The following is a 7,500-nucleotide window of genomic DNA, read 5'->3' as shown; positions in this document are numbered from 1 at the left end:
TAAAGATACGATATGTTCACATTAACGATATGATGTGTTCGTATTAAAGATATGATATGTTGTGATTGAAGATATGTGTTCGTATTAAAGATGTATGTTGTGATTGAAGATATGTGTTCGTATCAATTGATTGAGTTGAGGTTTTCTGACATCTAAGGTCATTGACGCTGATTCGTATTAAAAATACGATGTATTCGTATTAAAGATATGATGTATTCAGGTTAAAGATATGATTCTTCTAGATTAAAGATATGATGTGTTCAAATTAAAGATATGTGTTCGTATTAAAAATACGATCTTTGTATTAAAGATGCGATGTGTTCGTAGTAAAGATGCGATGTGTTCGTAGTAAAGATACGATGTGTTCGTAGTAAAGATACGATATGTTCGTATTAAAGATATGATGTATTCGTATTAAAGATACAATGTTCGTATTAAAGATATGATTTGTTTGTATTAAATATATGATGGTTTGATTGAAGATACGATGTTTTCGTATTAAAGATAAGATGCGTTCGTTTTAAAGCTATGATGTATTCGTATTGAAATACGATGTGTTCGTATTAAAGATATGATGTGTTTGGATTAAAGATACGATGTGTTTAAATTAAAGATAAGTGTTCATATTGAAAATACAATATGTTTGTAGTAAAATTATGATGTGCTCCTATTGAAGATATGATGTGGTCGTATTAAATATATGTTTGCTTTAAAGATACGATGTGTTCGTATTAAAGATGCGATGTGTTCGTATTAAAGATGCGATGTGTTCATATTAAAGATACGTGTTCGTATTAAAGATACGATGAAATTTTGTATTAATGATACGATATGTTCGTATCAAAAGTGTGATGTGTTCTTATTTAAGATACGATGTGTTCGTATTAAAGATACGATGTGTTCGTATTAAAGATACGATGTGTTCGTATTAAAGATACGATGTGTTCGTATTAAAGATACGATGTGTTCGTATTAAACATGAGATGTGTTCACATTAAAGATACGATGTGTTAAGATTAAAGATACGATGTGTTAAGATTAAAGATATGATGCTTTCAAATTAAAGATATGATGTTTCGATTAAAAATATGATGTGTTCGGATTAAAGATATCATGTATTTCGATTGAAGATATGATATGTTCGGATTAACATGGTTCACAGACTTCAAATTCAGCTGATGGAATAACGAAATAACTTTTTTCCTCTTATTTTTTATTTGCGAGATTTGTAGTTGCTAGAGACAGGTTAATTAATAGTATATCTAGGTAATCACTAACTAGATAAAAAGGTATATTTTATTTGAAGCTGTTAATGAAGCAAAGGGTTTAGATGCGAACTATCATTAATTATCATTGCATTTGTGAAATATGCAAATATCTTTCTGCACTATCAACATTATTGTAACTTTTCCTGAATATTCTTCTGCACCATCAACATTATTGGACCTATTCTTGAATATTTTTCTGCACTATGAACATTATTGCAGCTATTCTTAAATATCTTTCTGCACTATCAATATTATGGCAACTATTCTTTAATATCTTTCTGCACTATCAACATTATTGCAACATTTCTTGCCAATCTATCTGCACTAAACATTAATGCAACTATTCTTTAATATCATTATGCACTATCAACATTATTGCAACATATCTTTAATATCTTTCTGCACTATCAACATTATTGCAACTATTCTTAAATATCCTTCTGCACTATCAACATTATTGCAACATTTCTTGAATATATCTGCACTATCAATATTATAGCAGCTTATTGAATATCTGTCTGCACTATCAAGATTATTGCAACTTATTGAATCTTTCTGCACTATCAACATTATTGCAACTATTCTTGATTATCTTTCTGCACTATCAACATTATTGCAACTTATTGAATATCTTTCTGCACTATCAACATTAGTGCAACTATTCTTGACAATCTATCTGCATTAAACATTATTGCAACTATTCTGACTGAAAACAGTACAATTTTGAGGTACCTAAATCACAAAGTAATCGATATGTTCCCTACCAAACCAAAATAAAAAATGGATATGAAAACTCTGTTTCGTTGACGATCAATTGTTTATCCGGATCTCAGGAAAAGAAAAATTCAGACGATGAGGGGGACTAATGATGGAACATGAAAAGGCAGTTGATGATAAGAAGACGAAGAAGGAAAAGGACGATTTGGCATAGACCGCATGACTCATGTGTTCCTCACTCCTCACTCCCAATTCCCCCACTACTCCCTCCCCCCAAACCAAAGAAAAATTATACAGCCTAAGCTTCACTTGTCTACCCCCCACTCACTTTCCTACTTCCCTCACTTTAATACCTCCTTCGGTTTCTTAGCTCCCTCACCCCCTTTTCAGAGAACCTCACTTGTCTACCTCTCTCACTTTCCTACCTCCCTCAAGTTTCCTACCTCCCTCAAGTTTCCTACCTCCCTCAAGTTTCCTACCTCCCTCAAGTTTCCTACCTCCCTCACTTTCCTAGCTCCCTCAACCCCTTCTCAGATAACTTCACTTTCCTACCTCCCTCAGTCTCTTACTTATCTCACTTTCCTACCTCCCTTACTTTCCTACTTCACTGTTTCCTACCTCCCTCACTCCCTTCTCAGACAACCGACCAATTCCATGGTGTCTCTCCCTCGCTACAACCACAGACATCAATCTCTTCCCCCAGCCCCTTCTCCCACAAACCTCTTCCTGTGGGGGACGGAGGGTTCAAAATAGGTAAAGAAAATAATTTTGTGGGAGAGATCGCAGTAGAGAACAAAATAAAACGTCCGTTATGGGGGGACCGTTGCGATATTCTACTATTATGTTAATAATGGCACTTTTGAGCTTTATAAATTTCCCCCAGCGCTACCGCCACCGTCGTATAACTCTCTCTCTCTCTCTCTCCTCTCTCTCTCTCTCTCTCTCTCTCTCTCTCTAAGAATTTTTATTAGTTTTCCCATATGAAGATCATGTTTCTCAGTCTTATAGATTTTACTCTCTCAAGAATTTTTTTTCCATATCTCTCTCTCTCTCTCTCTCTCTCTCTCTCTCTCTCTCTCTCTCTCTCTCTCTCTCTCTCTCTCTCTCTCATATTTTTTTATTATTTTTTCCATATGTACCTTATGTTTCTCAGTCTTATAGATCTCTCTCTCTCTCTCTCTCTCTCTCTCTCCCTTAAATTATTTTATAGTCCTCTCTCTCTCTCTCTCTCTCTCTCTCTCTCTCTCTCTCTCTCTCTCTCTAGCTTATTTATTTGCTTATTTCCTTTCCTCACTGAGCTATTTTTCCCTGTTAGAGACCGTTGGCTTATAGCATTCTGCTTTGCCAACTAGGGTTGTAGCTTAGCTAATAATAATAATAATAATAATAATGATTTAATAATAATAATAATAATAATAATAATAATAATAATAATAATGTAATCTATCCTCCCAACTCCTTCGCGACGTATATTCAAGACCCGTATGCAAATTTCAAATAGATTTTTTACCTTCAAAAAATGTCAAAAGGGGAAAAAAAAAACTTTTGACAGAGTACTTGTTTAAAAGTTTTGATTACTTTGCGCAAAAGGGGCCGAAGAGGAGGGAAGTTCCAAAAAGGGTTTTGGCGTTAACTTTGCGTTAACTAACCGAACACGTGATTCTTGATAAGCTTTTTTTTTTTTTTTTTTTTTTTTTTTTTTTTTTTTTTGATTATTAAAGAAATATAAAATCTTCTTTGTGTATAGAGTTAGATTTATCGAGTCGTGTGTTAGATGTTTATAAGATTTTATATGTACAGTAAAAAGGAGAAGACGATGGTTTGACAAACTAAGACAGTTTGCATGTATAAACTGGCATAGAGAGGCCTTAAACAAACACAAGTGGAGGGACTTGACTGAGGCATTGGTTCTGCAGTGGATTAGTAATAGCTGATTGAGATATATATATGTATATATATATATATATATATATATATATATATATTTTGCGTGTATAACTGTGGCATGATTGATAGTTACTTTGCCTTTCATTCGAAGAGACTAAGATTTGGTCTCACTATAAGGTAAAAAAAAATTAATACATGCGTATATATTACACACACACACACACACACACACATATATATATATATATATATATATATGTTGCGTGTATACAGTATATATTCTGAATGTACATAAACCTACACACACACACACACACACACACACATATAATATATTTATATATATATATATATATATATACGTATGCATATATATATATATGTGTGTGTATATATATATATATATATATATATGTATATATATATCGGATGACGACATAATTTCATCCTAAGATTATTATATAGAATTATACACATAAAATTTTTCACCTGCAACAACAACAATGATGATGATGATGATGATGATGATGATGATGATGATGATGATGACGACGCTAAGAATAATGATGATAAAAGCGTATCGAGGATAAGAACGGTGATAATGAAACCGCGTATGCGATAAGGAAGGTGATAATGAAAGCGTATACGCTATAATTTCAGCCATCAACGCTGTATAAATTGCTACTTACCTAAAGGAAGTAATAATGGGTCTTCCGGTTTTGGACAAGTGACAGATATTGATAAGATATCTACTTCGTTCATCTTAAAATGCTTCCTTTAGATCCTAAATGGAACTACTATGTAGAAACGCTGGAGATGAATATGTTGGTAGTGGTTGTATATATATATATATATATATACATGTGTATATATATTGTATATATATCTATCTATATATATGTATATATATACATGTGTATATATATTATATTATATATATATATATATATATATACATATATATATATATATATATATACATATATATATATATATATATATAGCAACAACAAATGCAGCCGTTTCTAGTCCACTGCAAGACAAATGCTTTAGACAAGTCCTTATTCATTATTTTATATATATATATATATATATATATACACATATACACACACACACACACCATTAGCAATACCATCGTTAAATTTTGTCTTCGAACGGAATCAATTTTCATAATCTTTCAAAACCTATAAGTAAAATATTTCCGGAAATCCGAAATGTCGTTACAAACAGCGTTTTTCTCTTCGTTATTATCACCACATCTCACTGAGTGAGGAAAGAGAGAGAGAGAGAGAGAGAGAGAGAGAGAGAGAGAGAGAGAGAGAGAAGTGAGGGAGCGTAAGAAAGGAAGTGAGAAGTGTGAGGGAAATTTGTAACGTAAGGATATGCCTCAGGGGTTGTGTGTGTGTGTGTTTGTGGGCCGGGGGAGGGGGGGGGGAGCGTATGAGTTTGATCGTAGGGGGGTTTGTGGGTAATGTGGTGTTTCTAGAAGACGTCTTAATGATAAGGGGCAAGAATGTTTTAGCGATAGCTAGCGGCAATTCTGACATGGCCTTCGGCGGTCTCGTGCGGTGCGCACGCGCGGGTAATTTACCGCTCTAGCGCCTTTTTTTCGCCTTACTCCTACCCCCCCCCCTCCTCCTCCCCCCCCCCCCTCTTCTTACTGCTTCTTTCCTTCTCTCATTTCCTTTTCTTGAGCAGTGTTATCAAATGTAAGAATTTTGGGGTAATGGTGGATAAATAGGTCTACTTATGTCTGTTTATAGTTTATATTATTATTATTAATATTATTATTATTATTATTATTATTAGCCAAGCTACAACCCTAGTTGGAAAAGCAAGATGCTATAAGCCCAAAGGCTCCAACGTGGAAAATAGTCCAGTGAGGAAAGGAAATAAGGAGATAAATAAATGATGAGAACAAATTAACAATAAATTATGTTTATATATGACATATCTCTTTTGACGTTGTTACTGTTTGTAGAATGATTTATTGTTAATTTGTTCTCATCGTTTATTTATTTCCTTATTTCCTTTCTTCACTGGGCTTTTTTTTTTCCTGTTGGAGCCCTTGGGCTTGTAGCATCTAGGTAATTTCGGTTTTACTATCTTAAAATTTAAGGAAATTGGAAAAATTTTAAGGTAATCAAAGGTAATTTCGTTTTTACAAGCTTAAAAATTAAAAGATTTTTTTTTTTAAGATAATCATAGGTAATTTCGGCTTTACTAGCTTAAAAATAAAAAAAAATCAATTATTTTCAAGGTAATCAAAGGTAATTTCGGTTTTACTAGCTTATGATTTAAGAAAATAGGAAAAGTTTAAAAAAAAAGGTAAAAAAGCAGCAGCATTCAAGGTAATGTCCACAAGGCACATGCTCGAGTTTAAACCCTACTGGCAATACTGCCCTTGAGTTCAGTGTCCATAGTCCACGCCTCCGGGCTCCTTGCATCCTTGTGTTACTGGCGAGGCATTGGTGCGCACCAATTTGCCATTATCCTTCTTATTGATTTCCCATTGGATTTCCCATGCCATTAATTATGCACGCATTGTTTCGGTGCAGTTGTAGCATTGCTAAGAAAATATCCTGTCTTGGTGCTATTACTGTTATCGGATATGGTATTAATGATAATGGTGATATTATTATGTCGGTTATTAGCAATGATTATATTGGTAATTGTAATGTTAATTTATATATTGTTTTTGTTATTATTATTATTATCATTTATTATTATTATTATCATTATTATTAATATAGTTATTATTATTGTTATCATTGTTATTATTATTTTTATTATTATAATTATGATTATTATTATTATAATTATGATAATAATAATAATAATAATAATTAATATTATTATTATTATTATTATTATTATTATTATTATTGCTAGCTAAGCTACAACCATAGTTGGAAAAGCAAAATGCTATAACCCCAAGGGCTAAAACCAGAAAAAATATCCCAGTGAGGAAAGGAAACAAGGAAATAAATAAACTAAAAGAAAATTAATAAACTATCAAAATAAAATATTTTTAGAACAATATTACTATTATTGTGTGTATGCATGTACGTCCATATGGTATCTTTTTCATTAATATTAGTGTTATAGTTCACATATGGTAAAATTATATTTCAAAATAATTTCGAGCTGTTATTTTTTTTTTAAACAAATTAGTCTCAAGAAAATAATTAGTTGACCACGTTACATTACCCTCGGATGACCACAATCCTCTCTCTCTCTCTCTCTCTCTCTCTCTCTCTCTCTCTCAATTCTAGTTGTCCTGCAAAAGCATCTTCTGGAAAAGACACTCACTCTCTCTCTATCTCTCTCACTCTCTCTCTCTCTCTCTCTCTCTCTCTCTCTCTCTCTCTCTCTCGCTCAATTCTAGTTGCTTGTCCTCCCTCTTTTGTCTTCCTCCCCTATCCAAAAACAACCATCCCCCTCCCCTACTCCCTCCCCTACCCCCCTCTCCTCTCCTTTACAAATTCGCATCCACTCCAGTAAGTTTCGAGGAAAAGTTAAAAGCAAAACTTCCTTTTTTATCTTTTCTTTCGGTTAACAAATGTTTGAAAGTATAGGTTTGAAGTACGTGGACTTTCATTCGGTCGCATTTTGTGCAAAAGGG

Source organism: Palaemon carinicauda, chromosome 4, assembly GCF_036898095.1.
Source record: "Palaemon carinicauda isolate YSFRI2023 chromosome 4, ASM3689809v2, whole genome shotgun sequence".
In the NCBI taxonomy this organism is placed as follows: Eukaryota; Metazoa; Arthropoda; class Malacostraca; order Decapoda; family Palaemonidae; genus Palaemon; species Palaemon carinicauda.
This window is presented reverse-complemented; position numbering follows the sequence as displayed.